Source organism: Dasypus novemcinctus, chromosome 3 (assembly GCF_030445035.2).
Source record: "Dasypus novemcinctus isolate mDasNov1 chromosome 3, mDasNov1.1.hap2, whole genome shotgun sequence".
NCBI classification, from domain to species: Eukaryota; Metazoa; Chordata; class Mammalia; order Cingulata; family Dasypodidae; genus Dasypus; species Dasypus novemcinctus.
Window position 1 is genome coordinate 150,547,883 of NC_080675.1, and position 22,181 is coordinate 150,570,063.

The window sequence follows — 22,181 nt, forward strand, 5'->3', positions numbered from 1 at the left end:
ACATCCCATATGGTAGGTGGATGCTCTGTCAGTTGAGCCAAATCCGTTTCCCGAACTTCAAGTTAAATCAGAAATGTTGGTTATACTAAAGCACTAGCGCTTAAATTGCTTAAGTTATTACTAATATTACTGAAGTTATACTATACCCCTTACTTTCTGCCACAAAGAACTTTCTAAAAATTAAAAATGACCAAGCCTGAAAATGTCTAAACAAAAGGAAAAACTTGCTGAAAATTGAAATCAAATTATTGCAGTCATTTCAATCTGTAAATGGTTCCCATTTTAAAGGCAATATCTGACTTTTTCATTTATTTAAAATAATTTTTAAACATAACATTTTTTTTTTAAAAGATTTATTTATTTAATTAATTTCCCCCCCTCCCCTGGTTGTCTGTTCTTGGTGTCTATTTGCTGCGTCTTGTTTCTTTGTCCGCTTCTGTTGTCGTCAGCGGCACGGGAAGTGTGGGCGGCGCCATTCCTCGGCAGGCTGCTCTTTCATTTCACGCTGGGCTGGGCGGCTTTTCCTCACGGGCGCACTCCTTGCGCGTGGGGCTCCCCCACGTGGGGGACACCCTTGCGTGGCATGGCACTCCTTGCGCGCATCAGCACTGCACATGGCCAGTTCCACACGGGTCAAGGAGGCCCGGGGTTTGAACCGCGGACCTCCCATATGGTAGACGGACGCCCTAACCACTGGGCCAAAGTCCGTTTTCCAACATAACATTTTTTTTCATAAAAATTAACATACCATAGATCAATCAGCCAAGTAAAGAATTGCTAATATTTCATTGTTTATCCCTTGTATTCCTAATTTACATCCAGGTTCCTGGATGATTCTTAGAGCAGCCAAAAAATACTTTATGTAAAAAAGTATTTATAGTGCACTTAAGTTTAACTGCTTTCTACTCACTTTTCATTTCTATTTATTTGTTTTTGGTTTTTTTTGTTTTAGGAGGTACTAGGGATTGAACCCAGGACCTTGTACATGGGAAGCAGGCACTCAACCACTGAGCTACACATGCTCCCCATTACCCCTATTTATTTGCCCTTTTATTTCCATGGGCCAAACTTTAGGAAGTTAAATCTTGCTTTTGTTTTTTTTTAATTTCTAATGCTTTCCTTAAAGGAAGCCATAGAAACCAAGATATTTTAATGCCTCCTAAGTTTTTCTGATTTCTTGCACAGGCCATTGCTTTAAGAAATTCTCTATGTTACACTTTCTAATAAATAAAACATGACATGCAATTCCTAAGTCCACATACTCAAATGGGTAAACATTTCAACCTTCCAGTGGTCCCCCAATTAAGTCCTCTCTGTCAATATACTAATTACCAAGTCCCTTCAGAGAGGATATCATAAATGTAATTCGTTTACAAAAGATAAATCATTAATAGGTCTACTCTCAGCCATCTGTTTAACAGATTTGGAAACTCACAACCACCTACTTTTAAGTCATATCCATCATTCAGCCATAAAAAGGAATGAAACTCTGATACATACTACAATATGGATAAACCTTGAAGACATCATGTTGAGGTAATAAGTCAAACACAAAAGAACAGATATTACATGATTTCACTTATACAAATCACTAGAGCATGCAAAAACTCATAGAGACAAAAATGAACTATAGGCTAGGGGTAATGAGGTAGGTTAGTATAGTGAAAGGGGGAAGGCAGCTGCCCTGGCAGACAACATGGCTGACAGACAACATGGCCAACAGACCATATGGCCATGAGAACCCACCATGACACCTCCTGAAAAGAAGGCTGCAGGAAAGATCCTGCAAGGCCCCGGCTACAATATCCCATTTGGAAAAACAAGATCCCATTTGACCCACAAGATCCCATTGGGTCAAGGGAAAGCCCTGGATACCCTCAAAAGGCCTCACCATTGGCACCTGAGAACTGACAGGTGGGGCAACCGATCTGAACAGCAAACATCTGGGGCCCTGCCCCAACATTATGAAGGGGGAGGAGAAAAGGCTTTAAAAAACCCTGACATGGGGCCCAGGCCCCAACTGCATGTCCAAGGGCCATACCTCAGACTGTATACTTTTCTTGTTTTCCTGTTTCTTAATAAACTCTTTGCTCCCTTGCCTACTTTATGGCATGTCCTTAAATTCTTTTATGTGACATAAGCCCAAGAAACTAGAAGCCCAGAAACACAGCCATCTGGTAACAGTAATATGGGAAGTTAATGCTTAATGGGTACAGAGTGTCTGTTTGGGGTGACAGAAAAGTTCTAGTAAATGGATGGTGGTGAAAGTAGCACAACATTGTGAATCTAATTAATGCCAATGAATTGTAAGCCTGAAAGTGGTTTAAATGGGAAATTTTTGTTTTATATGTTATTACACACATTACAAAAAAGTGAAAAGATAAAACCAAAACACCATTCAGCATACAATCTTTTTATAGTAGGTATTCAAAATTTATTCTTGCTTTAAAAAAAAATCCCCATACTCAATAAATCAGGTCTCTTTATTCTGGTATCCATGTGTTGCAAGGTATAAAATCTCTTTCTTTCATCCATTAAGAGACCAAGTGAACTTCAAACTCAAAGTCCTATAAATCTCATCAGAAAAGTGATATGCTAAGGGCAGATAACCATGAAAAAAGGCCTAATAACCATCCTCCTGATGAACCAATTAGGAATGGTTCTTCAGAAGCTTTCTTCTATCACTTCAAGCATCCGGCAGGGAACAAAGAAGAAAAAAACCTAACTTCTATTAAAGGATTAACATCATACTGGGAACTGAATCAACAGGAACCCAAAGCTGACCAAGTGAACTTTGCATAAGAGTCCAAAGCTTCAGGCAACACCGAAGGGCCGGAGTTAATTGAGCTATTAAACCTGAAAAGCTCCTCAGAGTTAATGACTTCCTACTAGCAGAAGCAATTGGCTTTTATTAGCACTCCATCAACCAAGTGTGACAGCTCCAGACCAGAAATAGCCTGTCTCCAATGCGTGACAGGCAGAAAATGTTCTATTCCTTTCAAAATGCTCTCTCTGCTGTAGAAAACTGTTTAATGGTTCCTCAGAAAATTGAGTATAGAATTACCATATGACCCAGCAACCCAACTTCTAGGTATATACCCAAAAGAATTCAATGCAGGGACTCAAAGAAATATTTGTATACTACTGGAGATAGCAACAAAAGATAGAAGCAACCCAAGTGTCTATTCAGCTGATCCAGCCAATCATCCAGCTGATGAATGGATAAAGAAAATGTGGTATATTCACACAATAGAATATTACTCAGTTACACAAATTAATGAAAGTTCCGATAAGCACTACAACATGGATGAAACTTGATACGGCATCATGTTGAGTGAAATGTCAGATATGACAAGGCAGATATGGTATGATCTCATACGAAATTAGAAAAAGCAAATTCAGAGAGACAAAAAATATGATATAGGTTATCAGAAGGTGAGGGAGGAATAGGAAGTTCTTGCTTAATGGGTATACTTTCTATTTGGGTGATGAAAAAGTTTTGGTAATGGATGGTGGTAATGATAGCACAACATTGTGAATATAATTAATATCACTGAATTGTACACACGAAAGAGGTTAAAATGGGAAATTCTGTGTGGTATATCTGTTACTGTTGTGGAATTTAAGAGAAGTTTAATTATTTGAGTATAGAGAGGCCAGGACTCAGGAATGATTTTGAGAAGGAAAAATGGTTTATTGACGGATTGACGGCCGGCCGGCCGGACTCGGGAGCTTTCAGTTTGAATCCCGAGCCCCGAACAAGATTTTCAAACGTCTTTTATACAGAGAGGAAAGGCCAAATGGTCCCTTTGTTTCAGTTTTCAATAGGCTTCAATTAGCATATATCTCTTCCACATCTTAGGTAAGCTTTTAGCATGGACTCCAGACATTCTAGATAAGCCTTGCTTTTTGCATTTCCCCTAAATACTTAAAGTTTATAGCCCTTGCATTGTTAAACATTTCCTGGGACTGGAGCCACTATCACTGTCCCTAAGGGCAGGACTGCAGCCTCTTCCCATTCCACACTCACAAGTCAAACAGCTTAGTTATCTCTGAAGAGACAAAGAGCCTTCCACCCATAGCCCACATCATTACCACAATTTTTTCGTGCTTTTTCTCTCCCTTGGCTCATGGTTCCCTTCCATATGTTAGAGAGCATTAGTTATATACTACATTAAAGAAGTCAATTCAATTCATACATTTGTTAGAGCAAGACTTTGCCTCTCCCAGGTCATATAGGCCAAAAAGCATGGTCCAGCAGGAAATAATAATGGCTGCAACCATTTGTGAAGCATTTGTGTCAAAGAAGGTACTGTACATACATCATATTCAACAGCCTTTAGCAAGGTAAGTGTTATAAATCACATAAAGAAATCAAGGCAAAAAGAGCCTGCACAAGCTGCCCAAAGTCACTCAACTAATAAATGGCAGAGCTGAAGTTTTGGGGTTTGAATCCAAATCTTTCAAATCCTATATTCTTTCCACTCTACTTAGTGGCTTTGAGAAATACAAGATTCATATCATTCATCTTATCAAATAAGACATATATATCATATTTGTGTTTGTCTATGCTTAAAATTACCCTAGAAGGATACACAAGAAATTGGTAACACTGGTTGTCTCAAGGAAGAAGAACAAGGTGGTTGGAAGAAATGGTGTGAGGGAGAATATTTACCATATCCCATTCTGAGCCTTTTTAAGTTTGAATTAAGTGATTGTATTATCTATTCAAAAGTAAAAATAAAATACTAATTTTACATAGTTTAAAAAAAATGGGAGCAATTTATAAACAAATTTTTAAAATGTTTATTTATTTATTTTTAAAGATTTATTTTTTATTTATCTCTCCCCTTCCCTAGCCCCCCTCCCCCCTCCCTCCATCCTTCTTCCCTCCCCCCCCCAGTTGACTGCTCTCTGTGTCCACTCACTGAGTGTTCTTCTGTGTCCACTTGTGTCAAGGGGACCCAGAATCTGTGTCTCATTTTTGTTGCGTCATCTTGCTGCATCAGCTCTCCATGTGTGCCGCGCCACTCCTGGGCAGGCTGCACTTTCTTTCGCGCTGGGCAGCTCTCCTTACGGGGCACACTCCTTGCGCATGGGGCTCCCCTACCCGGGGGACACCCCTGTGTGGCAGGGTACTCCTTGCACACATCAGCGCTGCGCATGGGCCAGCTCCACATGGGTCAAGGAGGCCCTGGGTTTGAACCTTGGACCTCCCATGTGGTAGGCATTGGGCCAAATCTGCTTCCCAACAAATATTTTTAAAGTACTTTAAACTACGTCACTAAATGATAATAAATAATAGAGTTAGGGAGTTCTACAAAGGGATGAAGTTTCAAAGGATTAAAGCTGCATTTTCTTTCCTTTTTTTTTATTTTTATTTTTTATTGATTTTGTAAAAATATTACATTAAAAAAAAAAATGAGGTCCCATTCAACCCCACCACCCCCACCCCACCACTCCCCCCCCCAGCAACACTCATTCCCTTCACCATGACACATCCATTGCATTTGGTAAGTACCTCTCTGGGCATCTCTGTACCTCATGGTCAATTGTCCACATCATGGCCCATACTCTCCCACATTCCATCCAGTGGGCCCTGGGAGGATTTACAATGTCCAGTGATTGCCCCTGAAGCACCATCCAGGGCAACTCCAAGTCCCAAAGGCGCCTCCACATCTCATCTCTTCCTGCCATTCCCCATACCCATCAGCCACCATGTCCCCTTTTCCCACTCCAATGCCACCTTTTCTCTGTGGACCTTGGATTGGTTGTGTCCGTTGCACCTCTATGTCAAGAGGAGGCTCAGATTCCACATGGATACTGGATGCAATCCTCCTGCTTTCAGTTGTAGGCACTCTAGGCTCCATGGTGTGGTGGTTGTCCTGCTTCAACTCCATCTTAGCTGAGTGAGGTGAGTCCAATAAATCAGATTGTAGGAGCTGGAGTCTGTTGAGGCTCAGGGCCTGGCTATCATATTGTCAGTCCAGAGATTCAAATCCCCTAAATATATCTTAAACCCCAACACCAACTATAATTCCAGTAAAGTAGCATGAAAGTCTTATGAAAAGAGATCCCATCTGAATCCAGTTCCATCATGCAGGAACACCAGCTCCAAAGAAGGGCCATCTGACATGGCAGTGAACCCTGTCTGCCATGACCATAGAGCCTGTGGGTCTCTTTAGCCCTCAAAGGAACCAATACCTGGGGATTGTATCTACTTTATCTGTCTCTTAGACTCTGCTCAGTTGTGCATAAGGGCAATCCTTCTGACAGCCTCCAGACTCTTTTTTAGCCATATAGACTCATTTCTCCTTTCCATTTCCCCCTTACATTAGGTCAAACAGCATTTTAAAGTCATGTTATTATATGTAGACAGGGATATTCTGCTGATCCGCATTGAACCTTCACTTCAAGGTCATTTTCCAGTTGCATCATCAGTTGGTAGTTGATAGTGATCCCTCGGTGCCAGGGAGGCTCATCCCCGGGTGTCATGTCCCACGCTGGGGGGAAGGCATTGCATTTACATGCTGAGTTTGGCTTCGAGACTGGCCACATTTGAGTAACATGAAGGCTGTCAGGAGGAAATTCCCAGGCACAGTTAAAGCTGCATTTTCTAACCCCTATCCTTAAAATAGGGATGTTTTCAAGCTCTCCAGGAAGTGTACCATACTTGCTTTCCTGCTAGAGGCATTTGTTAATAGCATGTTTATTTACCAGAAACTGACATCTTTGCTCCCAGACTTAAAAACAAAAAACAAGCAAACAAACAAAAAAACACTCTCTAGGCAAAAGTTATCAAAGAGCATGATGAGCTCACAAAGACAATCAAGGAAATAATTCAACAAGAAAATAAGAAAGTAAACATTTCTAAATTGTCACAGGAGAAAATTGATATCAAGAGGTTGAGGGAAAGAAGAGTGTAACACAGAAGAGAAACACAGGAAAAAAGGAAATCCAGGGAATAAACAGGAAGCTCCACCCCCATCAGGAAGAGAAAGTTATCCAAGTTCCCAGAGGGAAACTAACAGGTGGTACTGGTTCCTCTCCATAAGAACCTGGAGGCAGTACTCCAACTGCTACCCCGGCCAGCTGGCTAACTAGGTAAGCCACACAACCAATGCTTTGGTGAACCTAAGGTATGGGGAGGCCAATAAGAACTTTTGATTGGAGAGACTTTAGAAGATAAAGGAGGAATGCGAGTGTCTGTCAAAAAAATTGAACTTGGTTTTCCAAATCATGCTGGAATATTCTTCCCTTTCCCCTACCTCCCAAGCCTGGCCTACTCCTATTCAACTTTTAGTTATCAATTTAAATTTCATGGGAAGCGGACTTGGCCCAGTGGTTAGGGCGTCCGTCTACCACATAGGAGGTCCGCGGTTCAAACCCCGGGCCTCCTTGACCCGTGTGCAGCTGGCCCATGTGCAGTGCTGATGCATGCAGGGAGTGCCGTGCCACGCAGGGGTGTCCCCCGCGTAGGGGAGCCCCATCCACAAGGAGTGCGCCCCATAAGGAGAGCTGCCCAGCGCAAAAGAAATTGCAGCCTGCCCAGGAATGGTGCCACACACGCAGAGAGCTGACACAGCAAGATGATGCAACGAAAAGAAACATAGATTCCCGTGCCGCTGTCAACAGCAGAAGCGGACGAAGAAGATGCAGCAAATAGACACAGAGAACAGATAACTAGGGTAGGGAAGGGAAGGGGAGAGAAATAAATAAACCTTAAAAAAAAAAAAATTTAAATTTCATGTCTTCATCATGGAAGTTTTCACTGACTTCAGCTAGATACTGACCAGAAAGTGTTATAAAAGCTTATGTTCTTGGTTATCTCCTCCCTATAGAGTGATAAACTTGGGGAGGGGCAGGAGCCAGTCTTCCAAGCTCATGACTCCATACTCAACACCAAGCACAATGCATGGCACTGTTCTGATAAGTAAATGAGTTAATGATGATGGGCTCTTGAGCTCCTAACAGAATGCTGTTCTCAGGGAGTAGAAAGAATATGTTTAACTAAACACTTGCCTCTCTGATTATCAGAGCTTTAAGTTGAAAATAGAGAGAAAAATTCCTGGGTAAACTGGGAATGAATATCAGAAATGACATGTGAAGAAAAGCAATGGAGAAGGTGACTATTAACTCACAGAAGAAGATATCTGGGAATTAGGTGCCAATATCTTTAATATATTAACTTCAGATACCTATAATAGAGATGTCCAGAATAAAATAATTAAATGTAAATGTACTTCCAGGTTTTAAAACTTATTACAAAGCTAAAGTAATCAAAACAGTGTAAGAGCAGTACAGGGCAGCAAACCCCATGTGGTGTGGCAACTCTAGTAGTGGGCTTTGGTTCATTCTCCTGAACTTCCTGCGCCAGTGGGTCAGATCCCCAGCTCCCCACAGAGATGCTGAAGGTAAAGTCAGGGGTGATTAGCCTGCGCTGCAAGTAGCAGGAACAGCTCCAGGAGCTGAAGTGAGAGGGAGGCTGCTTTAAAACCAACTAATGTGAAAGTGGTTTAAAGGGTAAGTCTAGGGAAGTAGATGTGGTTCAAGTGATAGTTTCCACTTACCATATGGGAGTACTTCATCCCTGGGACATCCTGGTGAAAAAGAAAAGAAAGCAAGCCCATGGGGCAAGCCAGTGCCTGCACAAGTCCTGCATGGTGAGCCAGTGCCCCATGCAAGTGAGTCACAGAGCAAGATGATAATGCATCAAAAGGGAGACAAGGGAAGAGTCAAGGTGAAGCGCAGCAGAAACCAGGAACTGAGGTGGCAAAATTGACAAGGAACCTCTCTCCCCATCAGAGGTCTCCAGGATCGAATCCCAATGAATCCTAGAGGAGAAAAAAATGAGAAGAGAAGCCAACACAGATAGCAAAACAGCAGGGCAGGAGGAAGGGAAGGGGAGAAAATAAATAAATCTTTTTTTTTAAAAAAAAAAGGGTTAACTCTAAGATATATATATAACTAAAAGGAAAGCTAAAAAAAAGAAATATGGGACTATATAGCATAGCAAAACCACAAATGAAATAATATGGGTAAAATTGCATGTATTAGACCATTTTCCTTTGAAACTTAACAAATGTATATTAATACTATAAGATGTTAATATCAGATTAAAAAAACCTCATTAAGCTAAGTGAAAGAAACCAGACACAAAGAACTACATATTGCATGATTCCATTTATATAAAATGTAAATATAAATCAATTTATAAAGATGAAATTAGATTAGTGGTTATGTAAGGCTGAGGAAGGATAGAGGGAGGAGAGAGAGGTGACTGCTAAGGGGTGTGGAGTTTTTCTTTTTGGAGTAATGAAATTATTCTAAGATGTTTTGTGGTGATGAATGCACAACATTGTGATTATACTAAAAGCCACTGATTATACACTTTGGATAGATCATATGGTATGTGAATCTATCTCAATAAAACTGTTTAATAAATAAATAATTGTACAGGAATAGCCAGAAATAGCAGCTTTGTACAGCAGGGGGAGCATAGACAGATTGAGAGGTGAAGAATTTTCTTGTCTTTTTTATTATTACTATTTAGAAGGTATCAGGGATTGAACCTAGAACCTTGTACGTGGGAAGCAGGCCCTCAACCACTGAGCTATATCCACTCCCAAATGAGAGTTGGTTTTGTCATTTGTCCGTTTGTTTTTAGGAAGTATCAGAAATCAAACCTGGCACCTCATATATGGGAAGTAGGCGCTCAACTACTTGAGCTACATCTGCTCCCCTTGTTATATTATTGAAATAATGAAAATGCTCTAATAATGATTGAAGTAATGAATGCACAACTATGTGATTATAACAAATACCAATGATTGTATACTCTGGATGAACTTAATATGCTTTATTAATATATATATTAATAAAATTGATTTGTTTAAAAAAAAACTCTGATGTAGACCTGGCAACATAACTGTAAAGGTGTTAGAAAAGCAAAAAAGGTAGTTGCCCTGCAAACTTGATCTAAAGCTAACAGCTAAACTTCATAAGAATTCAGGGCATGCCTCTGGCCAACAAACTTGCAACTTCTAAGTAATTCCTGTTGCTGCACCAACCTTTTTCAGATGTGTTATATTCCTGTTTCAAAGAAACTTGATCTCCAATTGACTGCAAAACCTGGAGATAAGTTATATATACGGCAGACTCCATGAATGCACAGCTGTTAGCACATGTGGACCATCTAACAAAAGTCAGAAGAACTTCAGCTCACTACCCAAGATGGAATCCAGTGTTGTAAGGATCTGCCACTTCTTATCAATTTTCATGAAGGGGCTGGTCTAGTAAGGATCACCTTTTGTTAGGAAGAAAGAGACACATGCAGCTACAGTTGAGTCAAGTAGTCTGGTACAACAGTTGCTAGAAAGAAAAACTACAGAATTCACTGTTCAGTCCATAGTATCATACTCCCAGATCTCAGTATAGCAGATAAAACCAGCAGAGGTTTTAGTAACAAACGGCCAGTTCCAGAGTCATAGATAAGTTCATCAGATTGTTACGTAGATTCAGGGCAGAAACTATCATTTTTCTTAAGTATTTGGAAAGCAGAATTTTTCAAGGTTAAGAAAAGAAATCATCGTTATTTCTTTTTTAATAATTTGAGAAGATGAAATATGTTTTGCACCACTGGAACAATATTTGCTTGCCTGCTTTTTAATACTACTACTGTCAACATTTATTATTCTGAATTTTTAAGGTCATCATTTATAAGTACCCAGGTTTTGTTTTTAATAATATAAAACAGTGCAGGGTCCAATTCATACATAATCATCTTCAAGTTCAAGAGCCAAAGAATTGCACAATTTTACACTTAAACTTATCATTTCTAACAGTTTATTGTATACAGATATTACTCTCTATTTACTACGTTACATATTACTGTGAAGACCTCTTTAGGCCTTCAGCTATGTCTCAGAAGTAGTAAAAAATTTAAAATATGCTTCGCTAGTAATGTCACCCCATATCATTTCTTTTTTTAAATTATGTAAGTTGTGTGAACTTACAAAACAATTATGCATAATTTGCAGAATTCCCATATAGTACCCCTCTACCAACACCTTACATTGTTGTAGAACATTTGTTACAGATTATGAGAATATTATCAGACTATTACCACTAATTATAGTCCATAGCATACATTTGGTATATCATTTCTTCTTGTTATTCAGTCGTACAATAAAACAGTTATTTCTTAAAAAGGAAAAAAAAAAGGACAGACATAAACGAATGGAATAGAATTGAGAATCCAGAAATAAATCCTCACATCTAGGAACAAATGATTTTTTTACAGAGGTGCCAAGTCCACTCAATGATGAAAGAATAGTTCCTTCAACAAATGGTGCCAGGAAAACTGGATATACATGTGCAAAAGAATGTACATAGACCCCTACCTCACACTATATACTAAAATCAACTAAAAATGATCATAGGCCTAAAGAACGAAAACTATAAAATTTCTGGAAGAAAACAAAGGGGATCATCTTCAGGACCTTGAAATAGGTAATGGACTCTTAAACTTTAAACTGAAAGCACAAGCGACTAAAGAAAAAATAGATAAATTGGACTTTATCAAAATTTAAACTTTTGTGCAAAAAAAAACATTATCAAGAAAATGAGAAGACAACCAACAGATCGGGAGAAAATATTTGGAAATCATACATCTAGTAAAGGCTTAATATTCAGAATATATAAAGAACTCCAAGTTAACCACAAAAAGACCACCCAAGTAAAATATGGGCAAAGGACTTGAATAAACATTTATCCAAAGAAATACCCATTAGGGAAATGTAAATCAAAACCACAATGAGATACCACTTCACACCCATTTAGAATGGCTATTTCAAAAACAGAAAATAACAAGTTCTTGGCAAGGATGTAGAAAAATAAGAGCCCACATATACTGTTGGTGGGACTGTACAGTGGTGTAGCTGCTGTTGAAAACAATGGCAATTCTTCAGAATGTTTAAGTATAGAATAACCGTAGGACCCAGAAATTCCACTTCTAGGTATATACCCAAAAGAAATGAAAGCAGGGACTTGAAAAGATATTTGCAAACCAATATTCACAGCAGCATTAACTACTGCCAAAAAATGAAAGCAATTCCAGTAAGCATCAGCTGATGAATGGATAAACAAAGTATGGTAGATATGTACAATGGAAAGTTATTCAGCTATAAAAAAAGGAATGAAGTTCAGATATATGCTACAACATGTATAAATCTTGAAGATACATTGAGTGAGGTAAACCAGACACAAAGGACAATTATTATTACATGACCTCACCAATATAAAATTAGAATATTCAAATTCATAGGCAGAAATTAGAATACAGTTTACCTGGGGCAGGTGTGGGGATAGGGAATGGAGAGTTAATTTGAGATGGTTTCTGTTTGGAGTGATGGAAAAGCTTTGGTAGTGTTTGGTGTTGATAACACAACATTGTGAATGTAATTAATGAGACCAAATCCCATACTTCAAAGTGGTAACTTTTAGGTTATATATGATACCAGAATAAAAAAATTTTTATAAACTCATACAACTATGTAAAACCAAGTGAATCCTAGTATAAAATGTGGATTATAGTTAATAAAATATTTATCATAATAGTGGTTCATCAATTGTGGCATAATGTTACCACACTAAAGCAAAATGTTAATAATTTGGAAAACTGTGTATATGTGGGGGGTATTTGGGAATTCGTACTTTCTGCATGATATTGTATAAACCTACAACTATTCTAATTATGAAGGACATAGTAAAAGAACACCTAGACTAGAAGGAATTTTCCTCATGGAAGCCATAATGGCTCAAGAAGAAAGAGGTCATTTGTGACAAAATGTCAAATTTTTACCAAGGAAAGATTTGAAATGTTTATGTTGGATTTGACAATTGGAGTTATTAATTTTTGCAGTATTATTTTTTTATTAGAGAAGTTGGAAGCTGTAGGTTTATACGGAAATCATGCATAAAATAGAGTTCCCAAAAAACACCCTATGATTAACACCTTGCATTAGTGTGATACATTTGTTACAATTCATGAAAGAACATTTTTATTGTACTATTACAATGGGTTCGCTATCTGTGTTGTACAGTTCTACAGCTTTTTGTTTGTTTTTATCCCCCCCCCCTCCCCCATGGCTCCCTTGTCTGTCCGCTTCCTTGTCTGCTCCTCTTCTTTAAGAGGCACTGGGGGAAGCGGACTTGGCCCAATGGATAGGGTGTCCGCCTACCACATGGGAAGTCCCCGGTTCAAAGCCCGGGCCTCCTTGACCTGTGTGGAGCTGGCCCATGTGCAGTGCTGATGTGTGCAAGGAGTGCCGTGCCACACAGGGGTATCCCCCGCATAGGGGAGCCCCTACACTCAAGGAGTGCGCCCCATAAGGAGAGCCGCCCAGCGCAAAAAAAAGTGCAGCCTGCCCAGGAATAGCATTACACACATGGAGAGCTGACACAGCAAGATGATGCAACAAAAAGAAACAAAGATTCCCGGTGCAGCTGATAAGGATGGAAGCCGTCACAGAAGAACATGCAGCAAATGGACACAGAGAGCAGACAACTGGGGGGGGGGGGGGTTGAGAGAAATAAATTAAAAAATTCTTTTTTAATTTTAAAAAGTTTAAAAAAAAAGATAAGGTAATTATTTTTAAAAAAAAGAGAGAGAGTTCTGGGACAAACTGGGATCTCTAATGTGAAGGCAAGTGCCCAATCGATGGAGTCACTTCCACTCACTTCTGGTTGTGTTGTCTGCTGGTTACTCCATCTGCTCGTCTTCTTTTGGAGGCACTGGGATTCAAACCCGAGAACTCCCATGTCCGAGTTGGGCGCCCAATTGCTTGAGTTACATCCACTCCCCATCTTTTTTCTGTTAAACAGTTCCAATTCTAGTGGGTATGAAATGGTACCTCATTGTGTGAGTTTTGGTTTTTTTCTTTTCTTTTTTTTTTTCAGATGGTACCAGAGATTGAACCCAGAACCTTATACATGTGAAGTCCACACTCAACCACTGAGCTATACCTTCTCCATGTCCCATTATGGGTTTGGTTGTTTTGTTTTTTTCTTGTTTTTGTTTTGGCTGAATGCTTATGTGATGTCTGCTTTATTTTTTTTCCTAAACAAATCAATTTTACTGATATAAATTATAAAGCATGCAATTCATCCAAAGTATACAATCACTGGTATCTGGTATAATCACATAGTTGTGCATTCATCACCCTAATTAGATCATTTTCATTATTTCAATAATAATAATAAAGAATAAACAAACAAGAATATTCTTGTTTCACTCTATACTTCCCCTGCTGTATATAACTGCTATTTCTGGCTATTCTTGCATCCTTTCTTATTTATTAAGCAGTTTTATTGAGATATATTCATATACCATAAGATCTATCCAAAGTGGCTTTTAGTATAATTGCAATGTTGTACATTGATCACCACAAAAATTTTTAGAACAATTTCATTACTCCAGTAAGAAAAAAACAAAGATTAGCACCATCCTTTTTGCCAGTTCTGCACAAGTTAACCCTCAACTTTCCATTCTCTAACCTCATCCTATTTTCTGGTGACCCATATTCAAGTTATTAATTCCATGAGATTACACAATATATTTAGTTCATAGTAGTGCAGTCATATAGTATTTGTCCATTTCTGTCTGGCTTGCTTCACGCAACATAATGTGCTCCAGGTACATCCATGTTGCATATGCTTTATGACTTCATTTCTTCTTATAGGTGTAAAAAACTCCATTGTGTGAACACAACAGTTTGTTTATCCATTTATTGACTGACGGACACTGGGTTGTTTCCATCTTCTGGCAATAGTGTATAATGCCACTATGAACATCTGTATGCAGATATCTGTTCGCATCACTACTCTCATTTCTTCTGGGTATATACCGAATAGTGGTATTGCCAGGTCACATGGCAAATCTATATTCAACTTCTTTAGGAACTGCCAAACAGTCCTCCACTGTGGCTGTACCATTCTGCATTCCTACCAACAGGAAATAAATGTTCCTTTCTCTCCACACACTCTCCAACACTTGCAGTTCTCTGTCTTTTTAATAGTGGCCATTCTAATAGGTGTGGCTAAGGTCGCTTTTTTTCATTCGGAAGTCTGTCCAAACCAGAGAATAAAATTGGTGACAACACTTCCCATCGCTCTTCTTTTTTAGGATGCTTTTGGCTGTTCAGGTGCACTTTCCCTTTCAAGTGAATTTGGTAATTGCCTTTTCTATTTCTGTAAAGTAGGCCATTGGAATTTTGATTGGTCTTGCATTGAATCTATATATCAGTTTGGGTAGAACTGACATCTTCACAATATTTAGTCTTCCAACCCATGATCACGCAATATCTTTCAATTTGTTTAGATATTCATTCATTTCTTTTAGCACTGTTTTGTAGTTTTCTGCTGATAGGCCCTGTGTTTCTTTGGTTAAATAGATTCCTAGGTATTTGAGTCTTTTTGGTGCTATAGTAAATGCAATTTTCCCCCCTAATTTCCTCCTAGTACTGTACAGAAAGACTACTGGTTTTTGCATGTTGATATTGTATCTACTTTGCTAAACTCATTTGTTGGTATTAAAAGTTATTAAAATATCTTTGTTATATACATTTCAGAATTTTCTAAATATAGGATCATGTCTTCCACAAACAGAGTTTTACATCTTTTCCTATTAGGATAGCTTTTTTTTTTCTTGTCTAATTGCTCTAGCTAGAACTTCTAGAACAATGTTGAATAACAGTGGTGACATTGGGCACTCTTGTCTTGTTTCTGATCTTCCCCCATTGAGTACAATGTTGGCTGTGGGCCTTTCATATATGCCTTTTATCATATTGCGGAATTTTCCTTCTATTTCTATCTTTCGAAATGTTTTTATCAAGAAAGGATGCTAGATATTGTCGAATGCCTTTTCTGTATCAAGATGATCATGTGGGTTCTTTCCTTCAATTTGTTAATGTAGGATATTATGTTAACTGATTTTCTTATGTTGAACCACACTTGTATACCAGAAATAAATCCAACTTGGTCATGATATAATATGTCTTTTATTTATTTATTTTTATTTATTTCTCTCCCCTTCCCGTTGTTCCCACCCCCCCCCCCCCCCCCCCCGTTGTCTGATCTCTGTGTCCATTCATTGCTTCTGTGTCCGCTTGTATTCTTGTCAGTGGCACCCGGAATCTGTGTCTCATTTTGTTGCATCATCTTGCAGTATCAGCTCTCCATGTGTGCGGTGCCATTTCTGGGCAGGCTGCACATTTTTCAGCGCTGGGCAGCTCTCCTTATGGGGCACACTCTTTGTACGTGGGGCTCCCCTACATGGGGGACACCCCTGTGTGGGATGGCACTCCTTGCACCCATCAGCACTGCACGTGGGCCAGCTCATCACACAGGTCAGGAGACCCTGGGTTTGAACCTGGGACCTCCCATGTGGTAGGCGGATGCCCTATCCGTTGGGCCAAATCTGCTTCCCTAATATGTCTTTTGATATGCTGTTGGATTCTATTTGCAACTATTTTGTTCAGAATTTTTGCACATATGTTCATTAGAGAGATTGGTATGTAATCTTCTTTTCTTATAGTGTCTTTATCTGGCTTTGGTATTAGGATGATGTTGGCTTCATAAAATGTTTGGTAATTTTCCCTCCGCTCCAATTTTTTGGAAGAGTTTAATAAGAGTTGGTGCTAATTCTTCTCAAAATGATTGGCAGAATTCACCTGTGAAGCCAACCCAGTCCTGGACTTTTCTTCTTTGGGAGATTTTTTATGACCGATTCAATCTCTCTAAATATGATTGGTTTGTTAAATTCTTTTTTCCTTGGAGCATCAGTATAGGTTTTTGTGCATTTCTAGGAATTAGTCCATTTCATCTAGGTTGCCAAGTTTGTTGGTATACAGTTTCTCATATTGCCCTTTCATGGATACTTTTTATTTCTATGGGGTCAGTCGTAACTTCACCTCTTTCATTTCTGAGCTTATTTATTTGCATCTTCTCTCTTTTTTTCTTTGTTAGTGTAGCTAGGGGTATCTCAATTTTATTTTTTATTTTTTTAAAAGATTCATTTTTTATTTATTTCTCTCCCCTTCCCCCCCATTGTCTTCTCTCTGTGTCCATTCGCTATGTGTTCTTCTGTGACTGCTTCTATCTTTATCAGCGGCACTGGGAATCTGTGTTTCTTTTTGTTGTGTCTTCTTGTGTCAACTCTCCGTGTGTGTGGCACCATTCTTGGGCAGGCTGCACTTTCTTTCGCGCTGGGCAGCTCTCCTTACAGGGCGCACTCCTTGCGCATGGGGCTCCCCTACGCGGGGGACACCCCTGCGTGGCACGGTACTCCTTGCACGCATCAGCACTGCGCGTGGGCCAGCTCCACACAGGTCAAGGAGGCCCAGGGTTTGAACCGTGGACCTCCTAGGTGGTAGGCTGATGCCCTATCCATTGGGCCGCTTCCCTCAATTTTATTGATCTTCTCAAAGAACCAGTTTTTGGTTTTGTTGATTTTTCTCTATTGTTTTTTTGTTCTCAATTTCATTTATTTCTGCTCTAATCTTTATTATTTCTTTCCTTCTGCATGCTTTAGGAGTGGTTTGCTGTTTTCTAATTTCTCCAGTTGTTCAGTTAGAACTTTCACTAATTTCATGTACAATTTCTTATTTGACCCACTGATTATTTAAAAGTGTGTTGTTTAGCCTCCACATATTTGCAAATTTACCTCTTTCTTATCTATACTTGATTTCCAGTTTCATGCCCTTATGACCTGAGAAGGTGCTTTGTATAATTTCAATCTTTTTATATTTATTGAGACTTGCCCTGTGACCTAACATTTGATCTAACCTGGAATAGGACTTTGGGTGCAATGTTCTGCCTGTATCTGTTAGGTCTAACTTGTTTATCGTATTGTTCAAGTTCTCCTTTTCCTTATTGATCTTCTGTCTAGTTATTCTATCTAATGATATGAATGGTGTGTTGAAGTCTCCAACTATTATTGTAGTGATGTCTATTTCTCTCTTCAGTTTTGCCAGAGTTTGCCTCATGTATTTTAGGACACCCTGGTTAGGTGCATAGATATTTATGACTATTATTTCTTCCTGGTGGATTGTCAGTTTTATTAATAGCTAATGGCCTTCTGACTCTCTTCTGACTTTTTTGCATTAAAGTCTGTTTTGTCTGATACTAGTATAGCCACTCCTGCTCTTTTTGGTTACTGTTTGTGTCAAGTATCTTTTCCAAACTTTCAATTTCAGCTGGTTCGTATTCCTGGGTTTAAGGTGAGTCTCTTGTAGGCAGCATATGGATGGCTCGTGGCTTTTAAAATTCATTCTGTCAGCCTATATCTTTTGATTGGGGAGTTTAATCCATTCACATTCAATGATATTACTGTAAATACATTATTTACTTCCACCATTTTATTCTTGAGTTTTCATGTCATATCTTATTTTCATGTGTCTTTTTACTCTTTTGGTTATCATTTCTGCTATTCTTATTTCTACATGCTCTTCCAAGCCTCTCTCTCTTCTTTTTCTTTCAGGGAGTAAGGCTTCCTTTAATATTTCTGCAAAGGTGGATTATTTTTTATGAAGTCTTAGTATCTGTTTATTTGTGAATATTTTAAACTCATCTTCATATCTGAAGGACAATTTTGTTGGATAATGAATTCTCGGCTGGCAGTTTTTCTCATTCAATATCCTAATTGTATCATACCACTGTCTTCCTGCCTTCACGTTTGTTTGTTTGTTTTTTATTTTTTTTGAGGAAGTACCAGGGATTGAACCCAGGACTCATACATGGGAAGCAGGTGCTCAATCACTTGAGCTACATCCACGCCCCAACACCTCCATGATTTCTGATGAGAAATCTATACTAAGTCTTACTGGCATCCCTTGTATGTGATGGTTTGCTTCTCCCTTGCTCATCTCAGAATTTTCTCTTTATCTTTGACATTTAACACTCTGAGTAGTATGTGTCATGAGTTAGGTCTATTCACATTTATTACGATTGAGGAACACTGTGCTTCTTGGACATGTATGTTCATTCCTTTCACGAGAGTTGGGAAACTTTCAGTTATTATTTCCTCAAATACTCATTCTGTCCCTTTTCCCTTTTCTTCTCCTTCTGGAACTCCCACGACAAGTATATTATTGCATTTCATGTTATCATTCAATTCCCTAAGCCCCTGCTCAATTTTTTCCATGCTTTTCCCTCTCTGTTCTTTTCCTTCTTCTATTTCAGGTGTTCTGCCTTGGTATCACTTATTGATTCTCCTATCATTTCAAGTCTGCTGTTGTATGCCTCTAATGTGTTTTTTATCTCACCTATCATGTCTTTGATTCCCATGGGCTCTGTGACCTTTCTATTTGGGTTTTCAAATTTTTCTTTGTGCTTGCTCAATGTCTTCATGATATCCTTTATCTCTTTAGCCATACTGTCTTTCAACTCATTAACTGGATTTTGGTAATCTGTGTGCATCTCATTGACTAGTTGTCTCAAATTCTGCATCTCTCCTAGGGCTTTGATATATTTATTTTCTTGAGCCATTTCTTCCATTTTCTTAGTATGGGTAGTTATTTGCTGACACCTGATTAGGTTGGTGAGTTTACTCAGATGCTTCATTTCTCTTTCATAGGGATTTAGTGGTGGGAGGCTATGTGTTATTGCTGTTCTTTGATCCTTCGTTCATCCTGTTCTGGGTCTTTATAATTGTCCCTGTTAGTTGCTCAAAACTGGGCCCTCCACCCAGTATGGGTTGCAGACCTGCTTCCTAGGGCCTTGGGGAGGCAGGCCATAAGGGTCAGAAAAAAGACTTTTACTTCTTTACTTTTAATTTCCTTACATGCATTTTCTTACAGAAGATGGAGCTCTTTGGCAGCCCTCTCAGTTCAATGCCAGGTCAGAGTATGTTTGCTACAGCAGGGAAGGGATCAATGTGATAGAGGGGGATTCTGATGGAGGCTAAGAGCCTTGTAATCCAAACTTTCTCAGATACAGTTCTCTAACCTTAGCTGGCAGTCTCCTCCCTTTTCCTGGGTAGGAAATAATTCCAACCCCTGCCCCCTCCCCAACCTCCCCAACCCCCTTAGCCTTAGGCTGTGTCTCTCTCTTCCCTTTCTTGGGAAGGTAGATCCCTGGGGCTTCATACCTGCCAGCCCTGAGGCCTGAGAATCCCAAAGTGTCTATGATGTGGGGGAGGGCACTGGCAGCTATAGCTGCCACTTTTAACTCACAGTTTTCCTTTGTCCCTGTCTTCTGGGCAGTGCCCCACCTTCCCCTGGTGTTCTAACCCCTAGATTTTTTTCCCAGGCTGTTTCTGCCTGTCCTCTAGCTATTTTAGTGGGAAAGAAGAGAGTTCCATGTCTTTCTAGTCTGCTATCCTCCCAGAAGTCTCATTGTGATTTTAATTTGCATTTCTATAATAGCTAATGATGTTGAGCATCTTGTCTCATGTGCCTTCAGGCCACTTGTATATCTTCTTTGGAGAAATGCCTATTCAAGTCTTTCCCCCATTTTTAAAAATGGGCTTTTTGTCTTTTTATTGTTGGGTTGTAGGATTCCTCTATATTTTCTAGATATGAAACACTTATCAGATATATAGTTACCAAATATTTTCCCCCACTGAGTAGTTTTTTTCTACTTTCATGATAAAGCTCTTTGATGCATAAAAGTTTATTCTGAAGAGGTCCCATTTATCTATTTTTTCTTTTGTTGCTTGTGATTTGGTATGAAGTCTAAGGAACCACTGCCCAACACAAGGTCCTGAAGATGCTTCCTTTGTTTTCTTCTGGGAATTTTATAGTTCCGGATCTTATATTTAGGTTTTTGATCCATTTTGAGTTTACTTTTGTATATGGTGTAAGATATTCATTCCTTTTTTTTTTTTAAGATTTATTTATTTATTTATTTTTCTCCCCTTCCCCGCCCCCCACCCCGGTTGTCTGTTCTCTGTGTCTATTTGCTGCATCTTCTTCTTTGTCCACTTCTGTTGTTGTCAGCAGCTAGGGAATCTGTGTTTCTTTTTGTTGCGTCATCTTGTTGTGTCAGCTCTCTGTGTGTGCAGCACCATTCCTGGGCAGGCTGCACTTTCTTTTGCGCTGGGCGGCTCTCCTTATGGGGCGCACTCCTTGCACGTGGGGCTCCCCTAGCGGGGGACACCCCTGCGTGGCACGGCACTCCTTGCACACATCAGCACTGTGCATGGGCCAGCTCCACATGGGTCAAGGAGGCCTGGGGTTTGAACCGCAGACCTCCCATGTGGTAGACGGACGTCCTAACCACTGGGCCAAGTCCGCCACCCAGATATACATTCTTGTGCACGTGGACACTGCCAGTTTTCCCAGCACCACGTGTTGACGAGATTATTCCTTCCCCATTGAGAGGACTTGACATCCTTGTCAAAAATCAGTTTGCCATTAATGTGAGAGTTTATTGCTGAGCTCTCAATTTGATTCCATTGGTCTATTAAGTCTGTCATTACTATGGCTTTGTAGTAAGTTTTTAAGATTGGGAAGTGAGAGTCCTCCAACTTTATTCTTCTTTTCCTAGATGGCTTTGGCTAATTTGGGGTAGCAATTAGTGGTTATTGATGCTATCAAGCAAAGGAATATTTAACTAATAAACTATCTTCTCTGTTCATACTTTAAAATCATATCAATTTACTTCTGTACTTTTATCTCTGACAAACAAAAGTTGCATTTTTATCCCTTGTAGTATTCCAATTTTTTTTCCCTTTTAGGGGAGTGAATCACAATAAATATATAATTGCTAAAGACAAAGTGAGTTTATGAATTTTATGAAATAAATGAATAAAACATAACCCCCGCCTATGAACATCTGGGCTTAGTGGATTTGTGAATGCAGTATGCCAATGGTTGAGGCATGGTGATAATAATGCTATACAGTGAAATTTAAGTACCTGGATATTTGCTGGAAATCGCATTGACCTAAAAAGTGGTAGTGAAGAAGGGAGCACAGAAAACTTGATAAATTCTTGCTGTTTCATGCTAAAAGCATGAGGGACTACTACATTAGACTTAATTCAGACCAAGGAAATGGACTAGTTAGAAAATTGAAAGGGTCTCAGAGAAAAAGTAACCATGTAATTCTTGAAAGGGTGACAGCCAACAGTTAAGCATCATCAGAAAAGAGGCAGTTAAAAGAGCAAATCCTCAATGTGGCAC

General features: G+C 39.3%; 1 protein-coding gene and 1 pseudogene across 4 annotated transcripts in view; one reads left to right on the plus strand and one right to left on the minus strand.

Moving 5' to 3' along the window:
* PTPN9 (protein tyrosine phosphatase non-receptor type 9) overlaps positions 1-22,181 on the minus strand; it is a 103,390-nt gene that overhangs the window by 63,355 nt on the left and 17,854 nt on the right. The gene's annotated exons all lie outside the window — the stretch shown is intronic.
* LOC139438219 (dimethyladenosine transferase pseudogene) lies at positions 1,748-10,576 on the plus strand (annotated as a pseudogene).